General features: G+C 42.3%; 1 long non-coding RNA gene across 1 annotated transcript; it reads left to right on the top strand.

The window, feature by feature from the left end:
• The first annotated feature begins 1,412 nt into the window (after nt 1–1,412).
• On the top strand, nt 1,413–16,588 carry LOC142827758 (uncharacterized). Its single transcript, XR_012902487.1, has 3 exons — nt 1,413–1,461; nt 9,589–9,723; nt 12,871–16,588. It is a non-coding gene; the product is annotated as an uncharacterized LOC142827758 (long non-coding RNA).
• Nucleotides 16,589–25,496: the final 8,908 nt, after the last annotated feature.

Raw genomic sequence — 25,496 nt, 5'->3', positions numbered from 1 at the left:
ATGGCCAGAGATAAAATAATCTGGGAGAATTCACTAGGACACTGTAATTTTTCTAAGTATAGGCATGACCAAGATAACTTAACAAAGGCCAGAAACTCAGTTGAAGTAGGTCAACAAACATTTATTAGCCAGCTGTGTCTCCAGTAGCCCAGAGCCTTAGGGGCTTTAAATTTGCTTGCCTTGCAACTTACTCTTGGTATTTGCAAGGAAGCAGAAAATCTTCACTGCAGGGACGCACCTGATTTATAGTAAGGATAATCAAGGGGGTCTGAGTAACTGAGGGGATAAAGTGAAAGGTCAAGAGTAGGTGATGAAATGTTGAAGTGGGGCTTTAGAAAAGTCATTGCAGTTGGTCTATTTCTAGTAAATGAATTCCTAGACAAAGAAATGAGAACGGTCCCTCTGAAACTTCAGACTGCCTGAGTTTGAGATGCTGCAAGTGTTTACAACAGTTTAATAGCTTATGACACTGTTTAAAAATAAAACTAGGACAACCACATTTTCAGAGAGGAAATCAAGGACACCAGCCCTGAAAGAAACATTCATTGGAGATAGATAGTTAATAGAATATAACAAAATATGAAAAAGCAAGATAGCCAAGAAAACAAAAAGGGATACCATTCTACCCCCTATTTTATTTGCTTTTGAATGCCTATATGCTTTTTTCAGCCTTTTATCTGCACTAGCCAGCTTCCTTCCTAGTTCACTCTTTTTTCCTTTTTGTTAAATCCCTCCTGCAGTAAAGACAAGCTAACGTGCTAGAGCTAGAAAAGCTAACACACCAGCTGGGTCCAGTTATAGAAGAGATCTTGTTGGGCCTAATTAAGGTGGAGTAATAGAAGGGTTTAATCCACTTGTGGGCTGTTTAGGCTCTGATGGTAATTATAAAAGCCTCATTGTGGCAGCTTAGAGGGAGAGAAAATTAGTAGGCTATGTACTTTCAGAAATATTTTCCCAGAGAGTGGTTTTGCCTACAAAGCTTGCTCTCCTAAACACACAGCATTATTTGTAGTGTAATGTTTTGGGTGAGTTTAAAAATTGTATTTATTTGTGATATTTTTAGATTAAACAAAAACTTCCATAAAGAATGGCTGTAGCCTAGTGATTCTCAGATTTGCTCCATATCATCTTCTCTACTTGTGTTATCTCTGAGACATTCACTTTAGGCTAGAGTCACAAGAATATTAAAACACTAAACTGTGGGGTGGCTAGAAAATCAGCAGGCATTACAAACCCTGAGTGTGGTATTTAACTTCCCTGTTCAATTAATGGGGAGAGACGGGCACCTAAAAAGAAGATTCACAACAAGACTGTATGCCAGAATGCGGGGGGAGGGTGTCTGCCGAGGCTAGCCAATAAAATAAGACCCTCTCTCACACAATTAGGCACCCATGTCTGAGCTAAAGACTGGTGCCTGTTTCTTCTTGGGATTCTCAGCTATGGATCCTGTCCTGGAGATAGGTGGGTTTGGGTTTGTTTTTTTTCAAATAATTCTTAAGGAGGGGACTTGTGTAAATTTAACACAGTGGTTCAAGTTCTCAGCTGGGAAGTGGAAGGTGTAAGTTCAATTCCCACCATTCTTGAGGGGGAAGAAAAAGTTGACTTTAGGCCTTTCAGTTGTGTCCTAACCATTGACTTATATGCTATTCTGATCTGATTTTCCCTCAGTCTCTCCTATTGAAGCCTCTTCTCTGCATATAAATAATTAAACAGCCCTTTGCCAGAGAGAATCAAAATGACTTTTGTAGTCTCATGGGCAGGACCTTTATATGGGGTATATATTGGTCCTGCCTTAGGCAGGGGGCTGGACTTGATGACGTCCTGGGGTCTCTTCCAGCTCTATGATTCTACTCCAATAACTTTAATTACCTTATCCAAAGTAGAACTGCTTAAATAAGGGAGGTTGAGAGAGTCCCAGATTGGAATATCCCATAGGCCAGTGAGTAGGGTACCAAGGCACCGGACACTTGCCTTTAAACTTTTAAGCGTGGCTAAAGTCAAAGTGCAGCCACTTTAAACTGATGGCATGAACACTGGGAGAGAGGTCTCCCAGCACTCTATGTAAACAACTTCCCCAAAGGGAGGAGCTAACAGTGCTAGAAGTGTGACAAGTTATAGCACTGTAAATTGCTGCACTTGGGGGGAGGTGTGTGTTCACACCACTGAGCTAGAAACTTACAGCACTGTAAAGAGCCAGTGTAGATTTAGCCTTTGACATGCCCTGGTTATGTCATTGTGTCGTGTCAGTGACTGATGGGAGCGAGAGCAGTCCTGATGCATGTCAGTATCTCAGTCAGACAAGCAGTGGCATGCCAAAGTCATTGCCAAATTGTCTTGAAGACAACTGAGACAGTGTGGTTTAGTGACAGCTGATAGGACTGTGAAGTGCACACTATATCTTTACTACCACAGCCAGTAGTCCAATGCTGAAATGAAAAGAAAGGGGGTTTTATGAAGAATTTCATAAAAACCCAAGGGCTAGATCAAATAGGCAAGTTCTTGAGCAGATGAATCCAAGTGTTTATTATTATTTCATTAATGAATATAATCATGGAGTGTTTCAGGATTGGTGATTGCGTGTGTTTCCTTGAAACATTTTTCTTGGGTTTCTCATGTGGTGATCTCGCTAAATACCAGAAAATAGCTGAGCTGCTAATCTTCCTCACTTCAAAAGAAATAATTATTGAGTTTTTATCAAAGAACCCTGTTCCTTGGGAAAAAGGAGTTTAGAAACTAACTCATAGCAAAGGAGGTTTGGTTATTCACCTCTGAATTATATGACAGTCAAATAAAAGAGCCAGACTAGGTCTACACTGGCATGATTTTCCGGAAATGCTTTTAACGGAAAAGTTTTCCGTTAAAAGCATTTTCGGAAAAGTGCGTCTAGATTGGCAGGACGCTTTTCCGCAAAAGCACTTTGCCGTGGCCAATCTAGACGCGGTTTTCTGCAAAAAAGCTCCGATCACCATTTTGGCGATCGGGGCTTTTTTGTGAAAAACAGTATTGTGCTGTTTACACTGACACTCTTGCACAAATGATTTGCGCAAGAGGGCTTTTGCTCGAACAGGAGCAGCACAGTATTTCCGCAAGAACACTGACGATCTTACATGAGATTGTCAGTGTTCTTGCGGAAATTAAACGGCCAGTGTAGACACAGCCCCGTTGTCATTGGAAAGTCAGTATTGTCTAAGGAGTTGATCATTAGACTGGGGTTTTACAAACTTGGCTACCAATTATCTACTATGTGAAAATATATTTCAACTGTCTGATTCTGGTCATAACTTTCCTCTGTTTAGATGAAAAGTTCTTTCAGTCAGGGACTGACTCTCACTATATATATATTTGTGTAGTATCAAGCACAATACAGTTTTCAGGTGCTATTGAAATTCAAACCAATTAATAATCAACCATTCCTGCTCTTACAGTATGCCCCAAGGTTTCAGCCAAAGTGAATGTATTTAGATATTATATATTTCTACCCAAAGTGTACATCTACACTGCAACACTATTTTGAAATAACTAGCACTATTTTGAAATAGTGTCAAAATACTTTTAAGCCGGAGGACTTCTTACTCTGACTCCTGTAACCCTCATTGTATGAGGAATAAGGGAAGTCGTAGGAAGAGTGCTTTATTTTAAAATAAGTACGGTGTAGACACTCCCTATTTTGAAATACAGGCAGTCCCCGGGTTACATGGATCCGACTTACATCGGATCCCTACTTACAAACGGGGTGAGGCAACCCCGCACTAGCTGCTTCCCCCCAGCAGACCAGGGAGACGCGAAGCTAGTCCTCCCACCCCCCTCCCCAGCAGACCAGGGAGACGCGGAGCGGCTTTTCTCAGCAGACACCTCAGCTTGAGAATAAAGGACTGAGGGAAGTGAGGTGTGGGAGAATAAAACTGAGCTCTGGAGAAATGTTTGGCTAGAGTTTCCCCTACAATATGTACCAGTTCCGACTTACATACAAATTCAACTTAAGAACAAACCTACAGTCCCTATCTTGTACGTAACCCGGGGACTGCCTGTAAGCTACACAATTGATGAGCTCAGTTTGCATAGTTTATTTCGAGTTAAGTCCTGCTGTGTAGATACAAGACCTTTTGGGTGCATGTACCCTCTAAACTTATCCTGAATCAATAAATGCACATATAGGTTTTCTTTTCAGCTTCAGTTTTTTTCTATCACAATACGAATGTAATTAACTCAGGCTGAGATAGAGAAAAGTGATAACAGTAGGGGAGAGAGTATTCTTTCTGTTCTTATGCACACCTGCCATTAGCATTAATAGGTGTTATGTGTGTAAATTGAGAGAGTATATACTATTTTATTAGGAGGAAATTACATGCGAAGTGACTTACAGGATCAAACCAAAGAGCTGGAGTATGTTTTATTATGGATTAGATCTCTGGTGTCAGATAAATACATGTAGATATTTAAAGAGTTTCATTCAGTACTAACCCAAATGACTACTAATGCAGCCTATTGGAGTCTAGATCTCACATGTTGATTCTGAAAACTCGCAGACTAGTTGAATATTTCCCCTTTGAGATATTTATAAATGTTTTATTATATTTCTACTCTTACAAAGAAATGCTAAGATCCTGACTTTAGCACTATTCCTTCAGCAAATTGAGAGGCATTTTTTTCTAACTTCCCCCTCTCCCAAGAATGTGTGCATGTGTCTACTGAGCAAAACAAGGTAATAAGAACCAACTTGATTCCAACTTGAGTGTTATGTGGCAATTGCTTAAATCAAATGAGAAACTTTTTTTTTTAAGTCCAGGACACTGAGCTCAACTGGAAGTTGTCAGGTTTGATAAAATAGATTAGACTGAAAGAGGAAATTTTCTCTATTTCCAGAGGTGATTCTGTTTGCTACCATGTACTTTCTTCAACAAATGCCGGTTTGCCTACAACATTTGCAATGAACTTTAATTGTGTGGTTTAGTACAAAATCTTAATTTTGATCTGACTCCCTTCAGGTAACAATGATTTGACTCAGATAATCACACCTCCATAGAGCAGATAAAAATAACTGCCTAGATTTTGCCCTCCTTACTTTTAAGAAGATGGATGCATTTTTATTGCCTCCCTCTCACAGTGAGCAGGAATCCATAAGCCTTGGAACCCAGAGACAGTCCTGTAATAACAGCTCTTGCTAAACCATTCCAGTAATTAATCACCGAAGGAGCGACTGGGGGGGGGGGGGGGGGGGGGAATCCTATTATTTAAAACATATAATTGAATTTTTATTGCTTTTAAACTGAAGTGCTTAGACCTTGAGAAAATCAGCTCAACAAGAAAGCCCTCTCCTCTCTTTTGTGTGTTAGCTTGAGAGCTCTGCCAAGCTTTGTCTAAGTGGGAACTGATTTAACATCTCTTTACTCAAAGCTCTCTCTTAATGAAGGAAAGGTCACTGAAAAGTGTCTTCTTCAGCACCATTCACTGCCTCACTGGAAAGCAGACTGAGGTACAGCATAGGTCTTTCACACCCCATAGGTCATTCACACCCCACGTTGGCATAGGATGAAAGCACAGCAGAAGCAGTACACTGAGCCTTTGAAGGGAAGGGAGCTCTTTGTGGAGGCTCTCAGGTGACCCTGCCTCTCTGGTGTGATCTCAGCAGGTCAGTTTCCTGTCAGATTGTAGCAGGCTGGGCAGAAAGGCTGTGCCACCATAAGTGATTTCAGCTCCCATGTAAGCATGTAAAATAACAGAGGTTCACAATGGATCCTATTTAGCTCTGTCTTTGAACAGGGATGGAGGAACAGGTTAACATCTCTCAGGGAGAGTTCATGCCTATTGACTGTCACACCTGTCCTCACCCCTCTTACTTTCACTGGAGACTTGTATTGGAATCCCTGGTTTTAATGAGTTCCTTTCAGCTGAGGGAGACCCCCTCATTTGGGACAGGTTAAGCACAATCGTGCTTCCCTTTAGTCATGCAATAAAGATAACATTGATAACAACATTTCACTGCCCCTGCATTTGGATTTAAAAATATTATTAAAGCTAATGTTGTAAGATCTGAGGCCATTCTCTGAAAAGTCACATCCATCTACATTATATTAAAACAATGTAGTATCAGGCTGCAAAGAAGGTGATCCTGTCCTAATAGCACCTATCATCACTAGATAAAGAAACATTTCCACATGTTGCATCTCAGATACTCACCCTGCCACAAACCCTATTGCCAACTCTGACCGCAAGGCTATACAAGCGACACCATCACAGGATCTAACCACATAAGCCACAACATCAGGGGCTCCAATGTCCCTGCACACCCTCCAATGTGATATATGCCATGATGTGCCAGCAGTGCCTTTCTGTCATGGATATTGGCCAAACTGGACAGTCTCTACAACAAAGGATAAATGGGCACAAATCAGACATAAAAAATGGTAACACACATAAACCCGTAGGGGAACATTTTAACCTGCCTGGTCCCTCAATCATGGATTTAAAAGTAGCCATTCTTCTACAAAGGAATTTCACTAACCAATTACTGAGTGTGTCTGCAGAACTGGAATTCATCTACAGATTTGAGACCATTACCCTGAGCTTGAACAAAGATATTAACTGGCTGGTACATTGCAGAGCCAACTTTTCCTGCCTTTTAACAACTGAATTTCCACATCAATGTTATTTATGGGACACATCCAGCCCATTACTTAGTGTTGTTAATGTGAGTCCTACAAATGACAGGTACTACTTCTGCTGTTATATACATATCGGCTACATCTACACTGGCGCGCTTTTCCGAAAATGCTTTTAATGGAACATTTTCTGTTAAAAGCATTTCTGGAAAATCATGTCTAGATTGGCAGGACACTTTCCGCAAAAGCACTTTTTTGCAGAAAAGCATCCGTGGTCAATCTAGGTGCGCTTTTCCGCAAAAAAGCCCCGATCGCCATTTTTGCGATCGGGGCTTTTTTGCGGAAAACAAATCTCTGCTGTCTACTCTGGCCCTTTTGCGCAAAAGTCTTTCGGAAAAAGACTTTTGCCCGAACGGGAGCAGCATAGTATTTCCGCAAAAGCACTGACAATCTTACATGAGATCGTCAGTGCATTTGCGAAAATTCAAGTGGCTAGTGTAGACAGCTGGCAAGTTTTTCTACAAAAGCAGATGATTTTGAGGAAAACCTTGCCAGTCTAGACACAGCCATCTTTGTTTCTGTTAATTCCACTTCAGTTTGTCTGATGAAGTGGGTTTTGCCCACAAAAGCGCATGATTCTATATATATTTTTGTTAGTCTTTAAAGTGCCACATGACTACTCCATTTTTAAATCTTAAAATGGTTAAAATAAAAAACGTTGTTTGATGGCACTCCATCTAGCAAAAAATCACTTAAGTTGTGGTTGTGAAATCCCTACTTCTTTATCATCTTGATGGACCTCATTTCTTTGTTTATTTATTCTCTGATTCTTTGAATGTTTCTGTCTGTATAAAACAAAGATGGTGGTGGTATGTCACTGGTTAAAGAATTATTTGACAATGTTAAGATTGGTTAGAAAATTGTTTAGTAATATATTAGTAAAATGATTGGTTAAGGTACAGCTAAGCAAGACTTAAGCTTCACTACATAGATCAGGGTCTCACAGGAAGTTCTGTGGAACCAAGTCTAGGACGGAGCCCTAAGATCAGAGCTGCCAGTTTTCAACACCCTGCCAGTTATACTGTACAGAAGCTGTAGTCCTGCAGATGGCATGTGTCCTGACTGGCTATCAGGAAAAAATAATTTGCCTTATTGGGAGTGGTGAGCTTTGCATACTTAGCATGTGCATTCTGTTTTGGTGATTGCTCATACTTAGAAGTAAAGTAGGATATTCCTGTGTAAGGCTCTTTTACTGGTAAAAGACTCCATAAATGCACAAAAAGCCCCGACTCTACAGGGAATGGGTGTTTGCTGTAAGTCTAAAGGGAATGGGCATTTGCCTAGAGCTCATGGAGAAATAGAATCTAGATCCTACAGAGAGAATGTGCGGGCAACAAATTTAGGGCAGTTTTGAGTGTCTTATATCTGGAGCTCTAGAAAGTGGGAAAGGGTGGGGGCACCTAAATTAACAGGGTTATGCCTTGAGCCCATGAAAGGATAAAATATAGATGTTCTAGAGGAGGGCTACTCAACATATGGCCTGTGGGCTGCTTGCAGCCCGCAGTGCATTTGTTTGTGGCCCATGGGTGGGAGCCAAACAAAAAAGTAGTCAATATAATGGTATTCTGTTGATAGGTGTTTTAGTAGTTAATTTCCTGGACTGTCATTGCTCATTAAAAGTGCTGACATATGGGTGGAAATTGGGTAAATATTGCATGTTATTAATATCAGCAGAACTGACTTAAATAGGGCCTGTGTGTTATGTAGTCTTGCCTTATTCTTTGTATTCATGCCCGTCAGTGTGAAAGAAGCTGTTTGCATATATTTGCATTTATATTTACATGTCTATGCAACCACATTTAAGTTACAGCCCTCGGCATATGTGGTGAGTATCATTGTGGCCCCTGGGGCTTCCAAAGTTGAGTAGCTATGTTCTAGAGTGTATGTACAGAGAATTTTGTGAAGGTAATACCTTCCCACCCTCTGAACTGTGGAGCCCCAGCCTAGAGGCCCCTGCTGCATCCCATACACTGCATCCTCACCCACCACAAAACCCTCAACCCTATCTGGAACCCTTCCCTCCTCCCGTTCCCCAACCTCCTGCCCCAGCCTTGTGCAAATGAGTGAGTGAGTTGGGTGGGGGAGACAGAGCAACGGGAGGGGAAATGGAGTGAGGAGGAGCAGAGCCTCAGAGAAGGGGCAGGGTCATGGCAAAAGGCAGCAGGTGAGCACACTCACCACCCTGCTCACCTGTTGCCTTCACCATGGTCCCAGCACTACAGACAGGAGCCTGCTTCAGCCAGGTCATGATGCCGCAGGGCTGTGGACTGATGCAGTTGGTCCTGATCCTGAATGCTGCCCCGTTGTTGTACCCCACTGGCTTTGCACCTAGGGAGCTCTTCTGTTCAACACCCCCCGAGTTATGGCTCTGTTCAGAACTGATTGCAGTTCTGCTTCTGTGCATGGGCGCTACAATTTGGGGGTGGGTGGTTAAATCTCCTTCTGTTTAACACGTCAGTTCAAAGAACCTCCTGAACTAGGACAGGTGTAACAAACCCACTCTTAAACTTTTAGCATACCGTGCGAGAGAATAAATATCTCTGCATATGAATAGTTCTGTGCTTCTACCCAGGAGATTGTTAGCTCTTTGCCCAAAGAAATATTCTTTCGGTCCAGACCTGTCACAATAATTCTAAACTATGTCAGGCATTCTATTCTGAGAATGGTGTCTACGTTGATATGGCAGCGAGGGGAAGGAACAATGATGCAAGGTCTAAAAATACGTATTTGAGGACAATGAACTTTCAGAAGTCTGAACCTTCATCCTTACAAATACAGATGAAACTAGCACAATTGAAAGATAATTTCCATTGCTTCCCCCTCAATTTGTGCCTAGCAGCTTTCTGTTGGGCTTAATATACTCTTACACAGGAAATTCTTTTCAGAGGCCCTGGCCATGCCGATCTATAATTTTTCTCCTTCTTTTTAGACAGTTGCAGTAATTCTACTTAAGGGTACACTAGAAGACCTCTTAGAAATTCCAGTTAGGACACTTCCACTGACTCCCCAGTGCCTACACCAAAGTACTGCTGGTTTCCAGTTCATTTTGGAGCTGCAATTCAAGGTATTTGTTTAAATCTATAAAGCTCATATTGAGGCTTTCCTGGCTGTTTTTCCTCTGATCCTTCATGAAGCAGTTGGGTTTTTTGTTTGTTTTGTTTTTTGTTTTTTACTCTTTGGCATCTTTGCTTGTCTGAGAGTGCATTTGCTTAATTTGTTTAATGTTGACAAATGTACCACTTCTCCCGTGGCATTCTTATTGTTACAAGCTATTTGTTTCCCTTTTTGTTGTTATTTTAACATTTAATTTCACTTGTAGTACCTGAAAGAAGCAAATATTTTCCTTGGATTTGTGCCATTAACTGCAGTAGCACCTGATTCAGAGCTCATAATATTGACAGTTTGGGGGCCATGCCACATTATTGGATTTTAAAGTGAGCAGACAGATCACTGTTGCACACACTGGTGGCATTTGCCCCAAATTCTGTACAAAGTAGACCATGTGAGGTGTCAAATGAAAGCTGATGCTCCACTGATTCTATGTATGCTACTCATGTACTTGTATGATTTTTGTATGTGAAGTTATGAATATGGGCTCTGTCCTTGTACTGTAAGTGTTCTCTGTTTGGGAGGGAGCAATGGCCCGGACTGCCTATTGTGAGGAAGGATTGTTCAGTGAATAGCTGGGCTAACTTGGCTCTCTGGAGTGGCCAATACGCACCTGAGGAATGCGTCTGGAAGCCTACAGACCTGCCAGTGTCTCCTGGCTACTGCCTGGGAAACACAGATAGGTCACTTGATCATGTGACCAGCTCCAGTCTGGAAGACATGAGGAATATAAAAATCCCATGAGGCCATCTCCATCTTGTCTTCAATCTTGCTACTGATTCCAGATGCATTCTTGCTAGGGACAGAGAGCCGGGAAGGATTACTGACCCATCCAAATACAGGATGTACACCAGAGACTTTTAAGCTAGCAGTTTGTAACATCTCTGCTAAGAGCCTGCATCAAGAACTTGGTAATTGATCTATGTAATGTATTCTCCTTAACAATCTCACACTCAAACTTTTCTTTTTTTTTTTTTTTTATTAATAAACCTTTAGATTTTAGATTCTAAAGGATTAGCTCAGTGCACTCTTGTGGGTAAGATCTAAAGTGCAAATTGGCCTGGAACTGTGGCTGGTTCTTTGGGACTGGAAGGATCTGCTCAGAATTGGTGAGATCGGGTTTTATAACCTCTCACTAGTGTGTAAGGCCTGGGGCTGATTGTGACACAGGGAGAGCTGGGGTGTCTGAGGAGTTTTGCTCATGAGGCTTCCTGCTGGCCAGATTGGCAAGTGAAGTGCTCTGTGTGACTGGTTTGTGGCCTTTTCAGGAAAGGTCTATAGTAGAGTACTATAAGTAGCCCTGGTTTTGAGCAATTCACCCTGAGCTGATATAACATCTCCTGATTTTGCACTACAGCCACATCTGCATTCTCATCCTTGCATTTACTTAAGAATCTGTCTTGCTGGTCTCAGAGATTCTTCAGAAGAAGATGTGTGTAAATCATTCCAAATAACTATCATCTTATTCCCCATAGCTCTTTAAAGATTAACAAATTATGTAGACAGTAATCATGAACTTTTGTGGGCACAGCCCATGTCCAACACTCCAGTCATCTGAAGAAGTGGGCTGGGCCCACGAAAGCTCATGATACCATCTACATATTTTGTTAGTCTTTAAAGTGCTACCAGACCATTTGTTGTTTTTAAAGTTTTTCCTGTTAAGGTATGTCTATACAGCCAAGTTATTTTGAAATAACAACCCTTATTTTGAAATAACTTTACTAGCATCTACACAGCCAAACTGCTATTTTGAAATTAAATTGAAATAGCGGAGGGCTTATTTTGACTTTACAGTAAGGTTCAACAAGGACAAGTGCAGAACTCTGCACTTAGAACAGAGGAATTCCACATACGGCTACAGGTTCAGGACCGACTGGCTAAACAGCAATTTTGCAGAAAAGAACTCAGGGATTACAGTGGAAGAGAAGCTGGATATGAGTCAACAGGGGATCCTTGTTGCCAAGAAAGCTGACTACATATTGGGTTGCATTAGTAGAAACACTGACAGCAGATGGAGGGAAGTGATTATTCCTGTTTATTTGACAATGGTGAAGACACATCTGTAGTACTACTGTGTTCAGGTTTAAGCCTCCCACTACAGAAAATGTGTGGACAAAATGAAGGGAGTCCAATCTAGGACAAGAAAAATGATTATAGGGTTCAGCATAAGACTTATGAAGAGAGGCTGAGGGAACTAGGCTTATTTCGTCTACAGAAGAGAAGAATGAAGAGGGTTTGGATAGCAGCCTTCTACTACCTGGGTATGTCTAAACTACATGGCTCCGTCAACGGAGCCATGTAGATTTGTTGTTTTGGCAAAGGCAAATGAAGCCACGATTTAAATGATTGCGGCTTCATTTAAATTTACATGGCTGCCGCGCTGAGCCGACAAACAGCTAATCAGCTGTTTGTCCGCTCAGCGCGCTAGTCTAGACGCTCCCCTGCGGACATCAAAGCCCTTTGTCGGCAGCCCCATTATTCCTCGTGGGATGAGGTTTACCAGGGCTGCCGACAAAGGGCTTTGATGTCAGCAGGGGAGCGTCCAGACTAGCGCGCTGAGCGGACAAACAGCTGATTAGCTGTTTGTCGGCTCAGCGCGGCAGCCATGTAAATTTAAATGAAGCCGCGATCATTTAAATCGTGGCTTCATTTGCCTTTGCTTATGTGTCTAAACTACATGCCTCTGACGACAGAGGCATGTAGTGTAGACACAGCCCTGAAAGGTAGTTACAAAGAGGATGAACATAGGCTATTGTCAATGGCGGCAGATGACAGAATGAGGAGCAACGGTCTCAAGTTGCAGTGGGGGAGGTCTAGGTTTGATATTGGGAAAATCTGTTTCACGAGGAGAGCGGTAAAGCATTGTAACTTGCTGCCTAAGGAGCTGATGGAACTCCATCCTTAGAGGTTTTTAAGGCCAGGTTTAACAAAGCCCTAAATGGAATTATTTAGTTGGGTTTAGTCCTGCTTGGAGCAGAGGATTGAACTGGATGACCTCCTGAGGTCTCTCCTAATTTTCTGTGATTCCTAGATATTGTATTACATTGGTATTAATCAGGCTATAATACACTAACTCTTGCATTTTATATACATATTTTTCCAGGCTATTTCATGACACCTCTTACAAGCACAACAGTCACCATATGAAGCTTCACTTACTAATTATTTTCAAGATGTAAAAGGTACCCATTACAATGGAGTAGAGAGAGTGTGTGGTAACTGATGTATATTTCGTTAAAGTGCTGTTAATTCAATTGCTTTATCTGATCCAAAGTCACTTAGATTATATTAAATTAGCCATCTGTTTGGTTTTCACCTTGGAATGTCTGCCAGATGCTGAGTTTGTTTATACAACAATTCATTTGAAGACACAGCCTTAACAACAAACGTGCTTGTCCTGAAGTACCCCTGACGGAGGAGTTTACCTGAAAAACATTCACGGATTCCAAGATAACTGCTGCGTATTCAAAAGTAAAATCTTTATTGGGCATATCGTGCCCAATACATTGCTGCACACAATATGTCCTGAGATATTAATTCTGGTAATTTCTTTGAGTTGAAGAGGCTTAAATCACACAGAGCTCTTCCATACATCTCTATCTTTCTGAATAGTGCCCATTTATACATTTTATTGTTTTCTTTTTAATTAAAGTTGAACACTAAAATTAATACGGTATTTTTTTTTATCTACTGGACACAGAAGCTTTTACTAAGTCTCCAGTTACCCTTTAAGAGTCTATTAAGGGCTGTATAAGTCGTTGCTGAGCTGGTGCAGGAGGGGAGAATATTATGATAAGTGGTCAGCTTTACTGAACTCCGGATAAAAGTGCTGAATAGTGTTTAACACCACAATGAAACAAGCAGAGTCAAGCCTCAAGTTAGAGGCTCAGTTTAAAAGGTGGGGTTTGAATTGCATTATTAATTAGCCATTAATGATTAATCCTGCTGTGGTTACGCCACTGTAATAGAACGGGTCAGCCTGGGCATAGCTGAGGGTGTCAGATCAGGGCAAAATGCTTAAAACCTGGGCTACTTACTGCCCCAGACTGCGGTCCTTCCCTATAAAGGCACTAGACCAGTCACACAGAGCACTTCAGCTGCCCCTTTGGCTAGCAGGAAACCTCACAAACAAAACCCCTTAAACACCCCAGCATTCCCTGTGCCACAATCAGACTTACACCTTATATGAGTGAGAGGTTATAAAACCAATCTCCCCAACTCCAAACCCCAAAGGCCCAGCCATAGTCCCAAATCAATTTATATCTTGGATCTTACCCAAAAGAGCATGCTATGTCAATTCTTTAGAATCTAAAGGCTTATTAATAAAAGAAAGAAAAAGGTTAAGAGTGAGATTAAGGGGAATACATTACATTAATCAATCATCAAGTTCTTGATGCAGGCTCTTAGCTCAGATGTTACAAACTGCTAGCTGAAAAGTCCCTGGCATACATCCTATGTCAGGATGGGCCAGCAAATCCTTTCAGGCTCTCTGTTTCTAGCAAAGGTCCTTTTGGAATCAGGAACAGGACTGAATACAAGATGGCGTTGCCCTCGTGGCACTTTTAAATTACTGGAGCCTCTCAAACTGGAGCTGGTCATGTGATCAAGTGACTAGTCTGTGTCTTACCTGCATGTAGCCATGATGAACTGGCTGGTTAGCAGACTGCCAGATGCATTCCTAAGGTGTGTATTGGCAACTCTGAAACCCATTGTCCATCCAGCATTGATAATTAGCATAGTCAATCATTGAATAGCCATCCCTCACAATAGGTGGATGAGGCCTACTGCTGTCTTCCAGACAGAACATTTCAAATACAGAGCCCATATCCATAACTGTACATACAAAAATCATACAATTATATGAGTAGCATACATAGAATCAGAATAGCATAAGCTTTCACTTGACACCTCACATGGCCCACTTTACACCGAATTTGGTGTAAACACACCAGTGGGTGCAGCAGTGACCTGTCTGCTCATATAAAAATCCAATAATGTGATACCCCCAATGCAAAGTTGATGCAGGATGAGTTGCCAGTAACATCAGTGAGTGCATCCTACAAGCCCTCTGCCCTAGATAAGGCATCTGCCACAGTATTCTCTTTTGCTTTAATGTGGACTATGTCCATGTCATATTCCTGTAGGGATAGACTCCAGCGCAGCAGCCTTGTCCAGCCAAACCAGCGGGGTATGTGAACCTCCTGTTATACAAATAGGGGTTGAGCTGCTTGACAGCCCACACGATGGCATAACATAACACTCCTTCTCAATAGTGGCATAATTTTGCTCAGTGAGGGACAGCTTTTTGCTTAGGTATGCCATGGGGTGTCTTTTATCACCCACCCCTTCTTATATCAGCACTGCCCCCAATCTAATGTTGGAAGTGTCAGTGCATAACATATTGCACAAATTCAAACAGGAATACTTACATTCAATGTTTATAAATTTCCCTGTTGGTTTCACAAGTAAAATCTGTTTAATAATTACGCTTATAGCAAATATCACTGAAACCCCCAAATAACATGAACCAATAACACTAGAGATCTATATTCCCCTTGGTGGACTTCAAGAGGCAGCACTGATCTTTAGTTTCAAACGGAGTCAGACTCTGTGGCCTCCATGGCCCTACCCTCTCATGAGACTCATGGTTAGGAACTGCCATCATGAATCTTTTCTGATTACAGACAGCACCACTGCAAGATTAGAAGTTTGGGTTTGGTGCAATGGAAAAGGGGAACTCACTGGAATGACAGGAAGGGGCAGGTACATAAATTAAGCAATGAACTGGGGAGATGATTTTGGCATCAGCATTGTGAATGGAGGTCAATGAGGCAAGGGTGGGGTCAAACCTGGAATGCAGGAAGTTGCTGTAGTGAAAAGGTAAGAATCCAAGAGCCTGAACAAGAGATCTGGCACTAAAACAAAAGGAAAATGATGAATATTGGTGATGATATAAATGCAAGAAGTAGCGTGTCAATTTTTCCCCTTTGGAAAATGTTGAGTTCAACAAATGTTTTTGATTTTTCAGCTGGAAGATTGCAAAGGATGCATTTTATTTGAGTTGACATCTCAGAACTAAATTCCATTCTTCCCTTTGTAATGGCATGAAAGAGTAAAAAAAACCATCCCTTTGACATGTGAAATTATTATTATTTTTTCTTTTAAACACTTTTTTTTTCCATTTCAGAATTTTCAATTCAAAACCTTTGGGGATTGTTTGTTCTGTGAAATTTGTCAGTGTGTAAAATTCCATTCTGTTTAGAAAGAGAAACTTAAGTTTCAAACATCAATAGTTCTCATGGGATGAAAATCCTATTTCACAACTAGTGGCAGTGAGTACTGCATTGTTGACAGAAGTAGCAGTCTGGGAAAAGATGATAAGGCTTGGGAAGAAAGATAAGTAGCTCAGTGTTAGTCCCCAATAGGACAATGATGAGGATATGCCAGGAGACATGCCAAGACAGAGGGAGAGAGAGACAAGACAGGAGGGGAGAAAATCCATCTTTGTGATTGATGCTGAGAATGCCTTCAGTGTTCACAGACAATATTTATGGACAGATGGCCAATAAAAAGCAGAATAATCCTCAGGTCTGTTGATTGTAGTAGTTGGTTTGTTTGTTTTTGGCTAGTTTGTATTATTGTTTTACTTGCAGTTTTAAAAATAAGGGTATGTCTACACTACTGCGCTAGTTCGAACTAACTTAGTTCGAATTAGTTAATTCGAACTAAGGTAATTCGAACTAACGCGTCTAGAACTAAAAACTAGTTCGAATTAGCGTTTTGCTAATTCGAACTAGCAAGTCCACATTGAGTGGACTCTGAACAGGGCTTAAGGATGGCCAGAAGCAGTGCCGGCAGGGCATCAGAGGAGGACTTAGAGCGTGGAGATGCTGTCTCAGGCTAGCCGAGGGCTGCGCTTAAAGGGTCCCGCCCCCCACCCCGGACACACAGTTCTAAGGGGTGCCCCGCTTGAAAACCAGTCCTGGCTTGGATTGCCCGGAGTACCCACACTGGGCACATCACACCACTCGGCCATCAGCCCGGCTGCACTTGCCGCAGGCTGCCATCTGGGGAGAGAGGGCAATCGGGGGCTGCAGGAGAGCTTCCACCCCCAGAAGCCCGCAGAGCCAGCCCAGTCCTCCCCATCGGGGGCTCGTACCCCATTCCTCCCTCACCTCCTTCCACTTACCCTTCCCTAGCCCCCCTTCTTATTGATGTACAAAATAAAGATAACGTTTCTTCCAACATTGACTCTGTCTTTATTGAACAAAACCGGGGGAGACTGGGAAAAGAAGGTGGGAGAGGGGAAGAGAAAGGCTGGGAGAGGGGAGGGCAACTAACATGATCAGGGGTTGGGAACAGGTCCCAGATGAAGAGAGGCTACAGAGACTGGGACTGTTCAGCTTAGAAAAGAGGAGACGGAGGGGGGACAGGATAGAGGTCTCTAAAAGCAGGGGTTGGGTGGAGAGGGTGCATAGAGAAAAGTTCTTCATGAGTTCCCATAAAGAAGGACTAGAGGACACCAAAGGAAAGGAATGGGTAGCAGGCTTGAAACTAGTAAGAGAAAGTTGTTGTTCTTGACAAAGCAAATAGTTAACCTGCGGAACTCCTTGCTGCAGGAGGCTGTGAAGGCTACAACTAGAACAGAGTTTAAAGGGAAGTGAGATCAAGTCATGGAGGTTGGGTCCATGGAGTAGTCTTAGCCAGGGGGTAGGAGTGGTGTCCCTGCCCAAGGTTTGTGGAAGGCTGGAGAGGGATGGCACGAGACAAATGGCTTGGTCACTGTCTTCGGTCCATCCCCTCCAGGGTCCCTAGGGTTGGCCGCTGTTGGCAGACAGGCTACTGGGCTAGATGGACCTTTGGTCTGACCCAGGACGGCCATCGTAAGCTCAGGGCTCAGGATCGGGGGTCTCAGTGGACCCCCTTGATTTTCATGCACACCTGCTCCTGGGTGGCCAGGCTGGCAGCTCTCCTGCCCTAGACGGCCACTTTCCTGTGCCTAGTGCGGAGATCGTGGATGAGGTCCACGATGTCCGCACTAGCCCAGGAAGGTGCCCGCCTCTTGCGGTCCAGGGCAAGCTCCCGGGAGCCGCCAGCCTGGTCCCGGGAAGAGGGGGTGGGCTGGGGGACATCGGTTGGGTGGCTCGAGCCGTGCCAGGTGCAGGGTCTGCTGGCTGGGTGCTGGCAGGCTTGCACCTGGCACGGGCACCATAGCCAGCCCGTGCCCCTTTAAGGGGTCCGGGGCCGGGAGGGGGGCAGTAGAGTTTCCCTGGTGTTGGCCAGAGTGGCCAGCAGGGAAACCTGGGGAGGGCTAGCCTCCCACTAGTTCGAATTAAGGGGCTACACACCCCTTAATTCGAACTAGTAATTTCGAACTAGGCTTAAGCCTCGTAAAATGAGGTTTTCCTAGTTCGAACTAAGCGCTCCGCTAGTTCGATTCAAATTCAAACTAGTGTAGTGGCTATGAATGTTAGTTCAAACTAACATCCATTAGTTCGAACTAACATTGTAGTGTAGACATACCCTATTACTCTAACTGTCGGAATGATGTTGACATCAGTCATGTGACATGGGTATTGGCCAAATCAGATGACCTCTTTCCTCCTTCAACTCCTCCTTTAAAACTTGCTTCTTCAGAAGCCTTCCAATACTAATCTCACTAATCTATCCTACTCTGAGCTCTTGTCTAGTATATTAAGAGAGTTCAGTTGTAATCATCTCAATGCACAGCCCTAGTCTTTCCTGTGTTTATAAAGTTCCTTGCACACATGGGGCTCGTCTACACTGGCCCCTTTTCCGGAAGGGGCATGTAAATTTCATGAGTCGTCGTAGGAAGTAGGAATAAGAGCCTCCAGAAAAGGGCGCTTTTTCCGGAGGATCGGGGCCAGTGTAGACGCTCTTTTCCGGCTTTTTTAAAAGCCGGAAAAAAGCGGCGGACATTTTTATTTAAATGCCGCGGGGGATATTTAAATCCCCCGCGGATTTCCCTACGACGACTCATGAAATTTACATGCCCCTTCCGGAAAAGGGGCCAGTGTAGACGTAGCCATGGTGATCTAAAAATGCATTAATTCAGATTAAATTGGTGTGCCCAATTTATGGCCTACTACTGCACTTCATGAGTCCTGCAGCCTGCTTCAACACAATACACTAACAGATGATTCATTACTGTTTGTTATCCTGTTTACATCATTTTGGTTTACAAAAGTATTTAAATGGATACAATATAGAAACAACATATCTAAATACATATGTAAAATAGGCTACATAGCCCCTATTCCAAAATAACTATTTCAGAATAGGTGTTATTCTTCATAGAATAATGGAATTACTGTGTAGATGCTCACATAGTTATTTCGGAATAACAGCCATTATTCCGAAATAACTTTGCTGTGTAGACACACCCAAACTAAACTTAAAATATAAATAAAGTGTTTGACTAACCTGACAGTTAGGAACTTTTTCCTAATGTCCAACCTAAACCTCCCTTGCTGCAGTTTAAGCCCATTGCTTCTTGTTCTATCCTCAGAGGCCAAGATGAACAAGTTTTCTGCCTCCTCCTTAAGACACCCTTGTAGATACCTGAAAACAGCTATCAAGTCCCCCTTCAGTCTTCTCTTTTCTAAACTAAACAAACCCAATTCTTTCAGCCTTCCTTCATAGGTCATGTTCTCTAGACCTTTAATCATTCTTGTTGCACTTCTCTGGACCCTCTCCAGTTTCTCCACTTTCTTCTTAAAATGCGGTGCCCAGAACTGGACACAATACTCCAACTGAGGCCTAACCAGCACAGAGTAGAGCGGAAGAAAGACTTCTCGTGTCTTGCTCACAACACACCTGTTAATGCATCCCAGAATCATGTTTGCTTTCTTTGCCACAGCATCACACTGCTGACTCATATTCAGCTTATGGTCCACTATAACCCCCTAGATCCCTTTCTGCCGGGAAGAAGTGGGGAACATCAGAGGCAGAGCAAGGACAGAGCAGGGGTTGGAGTAAGGTCAGGGAGGAGGCCAAGCAGAGTCAGGGAGGGGGCAAAGCAAGGGTGAGGAGAGGTGGGGCCTGCGGTGGAGGGAGGTTGTTCCAGCCCTTCCTCAGACTGGGAGAGGCACAAAGAAGGTGTCCTCCCTAGGGGTCCCTCAGTAGTAGCCTCTGATTGCACCTACCTAAATACAAGCTCAAACTGATAGTTTAGCATGAATAATTAACACACACATTGAAAGGGACCATTACAATTCAAATAGTCCATTAGCATCCTTAGGTTATAGGGAGGAAACACAGCTGTAAAGAAGGTCTTGTTAGTGAGTTATAGGTTGTTGTAATAAGTCTTAAATCCAGTGCTGGTATTCAGTCCATGATTTTTAGTGTCTATCAGATTTATGGATTTAGACTCCCAGGCTTGTCTTTTGAATTGTTGTACAATTTTCTTTCGAGGATGAGGCCTGATCAGTCAGATACAGAGTGATCACTTTGTGAAGTGTTCACCCACAGGCATTATGGCATTTCTAATTTTTTATCATTTTCTTGTGTGAGTTCATTCAAGAGCACAATGATTGTCTGGTTTCACCCACATAGTTGTTGGAGGGTCATTTAATACTCTGGATGAGAGATGCAACATAGTGTGCAATGCGCATCCTGAAAGGTGTGTTGTGTGGAGATGTTGATCATTGTAGTAGAGATGTTTCCATTTTTTGCCACTTTTGTTCTGGCAGAGTTTGGTTCGGCTTTCCATTAGGCTACATCTACACTACAGGCTTCTTGCGCAAGAACTGTTTTGTGCAAGAGTTCTTGTGCAAAAGGTCTTGCACAAGAGCATGTCCACACTGCCATGTGCTTTTGCACAAGAGCATCCATGGCAGTGTGGATGCTCTCTTGCGCAAGAAAGCTCTGATGGCTTTTTTAGCCATAGAGGTTTCTTGCGCAAGAAACCCGTTGCCCGTCCACACTGCTTTCTTGCACAAGAGGGCTTATTCCTCGTGGGAAGAGGAATAACTCTTGTGCAAGAAGCCCTCTGTTCTGATGCTTTACTGTAAATTTACTTGCGCAAGAATGCAAGTGCAGTGTAGACACTCTGCAAGGTTTTGCACAAGAACAACCGTTCTTGCGCAAGAAGCCTGCAGTGTAGACGTAGCCTTAGTGTATTCTGGTCTGTGGGGAGCTGCTTCTGATGGTGTGTGACAGGGTCTGCCCATCCCACACTGAGCGGAGGGGTGGGAGGGCAAGCATGCCTATTGGGTGGAGTATGCCCCTCCCCCACAGCCCTGCTGGGCATGCTCGCAGGGCAGCCTAGGTATAAAAGCCCGCAAAGCAGCTCAGCGTGAATGGATCTCCTGAGCAGAAGTAGCTGCTGCATGGGCGCCACAGCCACAGCCACAGCCACAGCATCTGGAGCAAGAGCCACCGGACCAGCTGCCCCCACCACTACCATTCCCGGGACGAGCGTGTCCGCAACACCGGCCACACCTATCCACTGTCACTGCACCAGCTGTGGACGCACCAGACGCTGTGCCCGACAAAGCCACTGTCACAGTCAGACCCTCAGCTCCAGGTGGGACCTCCTCCAGTCACGGGGAGGAGGTATGAGGCAACCCAGCGTGGGGAGCAGGAAAAGCCCAGGTGGGCTCGGGATGTTTCAGGGAAAACTCCCCACCGAGCCAGTGGTGGGAACCACCCACCACTGAGAGGGCCCTGGGTTGGGGCCCGGTGGAGAGGGTGGGCCCGGGCCCCCCTACTCCTTCTTCCCAGACCCCGGATTAATCACAGATACTACAAAGGACTTGGCCTCAGAACCTGTGTGTAAAGGACTCGGCCTCAGGGCCTGTTTGTGAAGGACTCGACCCCCAGGTCTGAGCTAAGTGGGGCTAGACACCCCACTACATGGTGAGTTTGGAGAGTTTGGGGGATTGTTTGAAGGACAAAAGAGGGGGCTGAATAGAGATATTGGATTTATGGCTCACTACAATAATCTATTTGGCATTATGGTTTATTATATAACCTGTCACTAGCAGAGAGCTCTCCTAACAGCAAAATAAAATCCCCTAGTAAGTGTCCACACCATTGCTATTTTTCCGTAAAACTTCTGTCATTCAGGAGGGTATTTTTTTCAAACAAATGTTTTAACAAGAAAGGGTCCCCTGTAGATCTAGCCTATGACTGGAGGAGTATTTACAGGCCACTTTTCTCCATGAACGATCCCTTAAAATATGTTAACTATTTATGCTAAATGATTTGTTCCACCTCTATTTAGCTGTGATACTCTGAGTACATTTCCCAGAGCTGAAAGAGTTTTGTGTAAACCTGAAAGCTTCTCTCTCTCACCAACAGAAATATTAATTACTACATGCAACTTGTTGGGAACCAAAACCTCTACGACACTGCATATTATCATTTGTCATCTCCATTGGATACAATGCCCTACCTAAACTGTTGAGTAAGATAGCCATGGACTATTGGATAGTTGTGATGTAGTATCCTAAAAGTAGCTTCATCTTGGCTGTGATAGAAGTGACACCATTATTAAATATGCATATCTTGCATTCAAATTGTGTAGCTCATTGTCTCTTTCTAGAGGCTAGAGCAAATAGACGTGTATGAGTCTTACTGCTGCTAAGCTAAGAGACCTTTTTCATTTAGCTTAACCCATAGAGGCGCATGGTTTCAGACCTGATCAGTGACATATAACTCAGAGGTAGAAGCAGAATCATTAATCTCTGATCTAACCACTAGGGGATTGTGAAGAGCCACACCATGGTAGGATAATTTTGTCTCGTTCGATTTCTTAGGCACTTGGGAATCCTTTTGGAAGAATGTTTCTATATAAGGCACAATAAGTTGACACTATCCCATATAATTAGAAGGAGACTATTATATTTTAAAATGTATTTTATTGGTTTTCTTTGCTATTATACACCAGAGTAAGTGAGAGAGGTTCTGATTTGTCAAGAATTAACACAGGCAGACTAATCTAGCTGTCCAGAATCAAGTTCTAGCAAAGCATAGGTAACTGAAATGCTGGAATAAATGACTTTTCTAAAGAGCCCATCAGTAAACAGAGAACAATTAAATATTTCCTAAATGTAGTTATCGAAGTCCTGAAACTTGCATAACACCTGTCACTCCCATTTAAGCCAATGGAGCCTGCAAGTTAAGTATCTAGCAGGATGAAACCAAAGGAAGTGTTTTATTTGAGAAAACTTTAATCTATATCAACAAAATTGAATACAAATAAGCTTTATTGCTATTTACTTAATATATGAGGAAAAATAAGGCAATTTCTCAATGATTTAGGACAAAGAGTGTATTTAGAAATATATACAGAATAGAAAGTGGTTGTTAAATAAAATGCATTACCATCTGCTTCTCTGTTTCATTCCACTAGAGCTTAATTGAGTTGAACTGAGTTAGTGGATACCCTCAATGAAATTACACAGTGAGTTGATGAAGATCTCAGTTCAGCTACTGAATAACTAGTTAGAATGCCTTGGCGAGATGATAATTATTTTAGAAATCTGAATACAAATATTAAAACCAAGGTATTGATTGCTGTTGAGGTAAGTAGAGGTAATTACTTTCTGAATTTGTTGGTTTGATAATGAAAATTTAAAATATAACATTAAATATGTACATGGCTTAAACTTCCCTGATGGTCAGAGCTAAAATGATCTCATACAAAAAAATGGGTAAGATTTCAGACGTGAAAAAGGTTCAGATTTTTATAATTCCATCTGGAGTTCGATTGGACTTTTGAAAAATCTCAATAGTCCTCATCTGCATCCTCTGACGCTTTTGAAAATCTGGCCCTTAGTGCCTAATTATCCTCTGAAACTTTTATTCAACAAGTACAGCACATGTTTCAACTGGAAAGTATTATGAAAGATCTTGTCATCAAATTATATATGCAACAAATGACCAGTCAGAGGCAAGTTACTATACAACCTATATATGCTCACTGACTGATCCTTCAGTCAATATATAGGCTGTGTCTAGACTACATCCCTCTTTCGACAGAGAAATGTAAATTAGACACTTCGAAATTGCAAATGAAGAAGGGATTTAAATATCCTGTGTTTCATTTGCATAATTGCATAATGGTGCTCTTTCGAACAAGCGCCATTTCAAAAGCAAAACCGAGGTCTGTCAAAAATGGAAAGATCCTGTACTCCTCAAAAAATGATCAGGATCTTTTGAAAAAGCCTGCAGTCTTTGACAGAACCGCATCTAGAACGGTTTTACTTTCGAAATGGCGCTTGTTCAAAAGAGCGCCATTACACAATTATGCAAATGAAGCACGGGATATTTAAATCCCCACTTCATTTGCAGTTTTGAAGTGTCTAATTTACATCTCTCTGTTGAAAGAGGGATGTAGTCTAGACACAACCATAGATTGCCCACACAACACCATGGATGACATTCTGCATGTAATGCTTTAACAACAAAGTCATTTTACTTCATTTGACCAGAACTCCATATGGGTGGGTTAGACTTATATAGGTCTATTTGCATGCTTAGTGCCAATGTTACTAATTGATACATTATTTTTAATCCTTTTAAAGGACATTCTGGCTATATCTACAGTACAAGTTTTTGCAGGAAGAGGCAATGAAAATGAAGCGCAGATTAGCATTTTCTTGTGCTTCATTTACATGCTCTCTTCTAATCCACTTTTTTACTAGGGGTTTTTGCGCAAAAAGGAAATGTCCACACTGCTTCTTTGTGCGCCGAAACCCTTTGCGCAAAAATGAATCAGAAGAGAGTATGCAAATGAAGTGCAAGAAAATGCTAATCCATGCTTCATTTGCATTGCCTCCTCTGGCAAAACTCGTAGTGTAGATGTAGCCTCTCTTCTATGCCAGATTAGAAGTTTCATTCATAAAGTCAGATCATTACTGCAGGAAGTATATAGTATATTAAATACATATAATTAATTCCAAGCCAGTTGTGTTTGAGAGGAATAGTACAGAACCATGAAAAAGGCACCCATCTTTTCAGAGATTGTTTTTTTTGTTTTGTTTTGGCGTTGTTGTTTTTTTGAATGCTCGGTAATTCTGTTTCACAACTCTTATGTTCCACATAATCTAATTATATACACCTGAGCCTTGACACCTGAGTACCATAACTATTTTTTATATCTCCAGAGGAAAGCTGCTGTGAATTTACAAACAGTTGTTACAGCATCATTCCTGATTAAACACATCCAATTGTATGATGGGCTACATTTGTTCCCCTTAATAGCAGCAACTTATTATATTTCAGAAAACCACCAGTTATGCTACAAAATAAAAAAAAGTGTTTTGTTATTAAAGGGGTTATTTTTCTTCCTCTCCAGCACTTTGAGTCAAGCTGTGAGGAAAATCTCTAAGGCCTGCTTTGCAATTTTATCTTAATCCAGAGGTGGGGAAAACTAGTAAATGGGAAATAATCCAAAAGTTCAAGTGGAACAAAAAAAAAAATTAGTCTGTACAAAATTCAGTGTGCACAGAAAGCATGACTGAACTTTTTGCCTCTCTCAAACAGCATGGTGAGGACAAAGTTGATTATCTGTGTTTATTGCTTGTGCATTCAACCACAACACATTTTCTGTTCATTTGTCTAGGAAAATGCATGTATAGGAAAATATGAGTTGTTTTTTGGGTGCAGATTTACTGCTAAATTTTTATTTAAATATATATGAAAATTATGACCTTGATCCTACAATCTGATCTTCATGAGCAGAATCCCAGTTCCTGTGTG

The sequence above is a fragment of the Pelodiscus sinensis genome, chromosome 3 (genome assembly GCF_049634645.1).
Source record: "Pelodiscus sinensis isolate JC-2024 chromosome 3, ASM4963464v1, whole genome shotgun sequence".
NCBI classification, from domain to species: Eukaryota; Metazoa; Chordata; order Testudines; family Trionychidae; genus Pelodiscus; species Pelodiscus sinensis.
The sequence above is the reverse complement of the archived record's forward strand: the minus strand, read 5'-3'. Positions and strand labels throughout refer to the sequence as shown.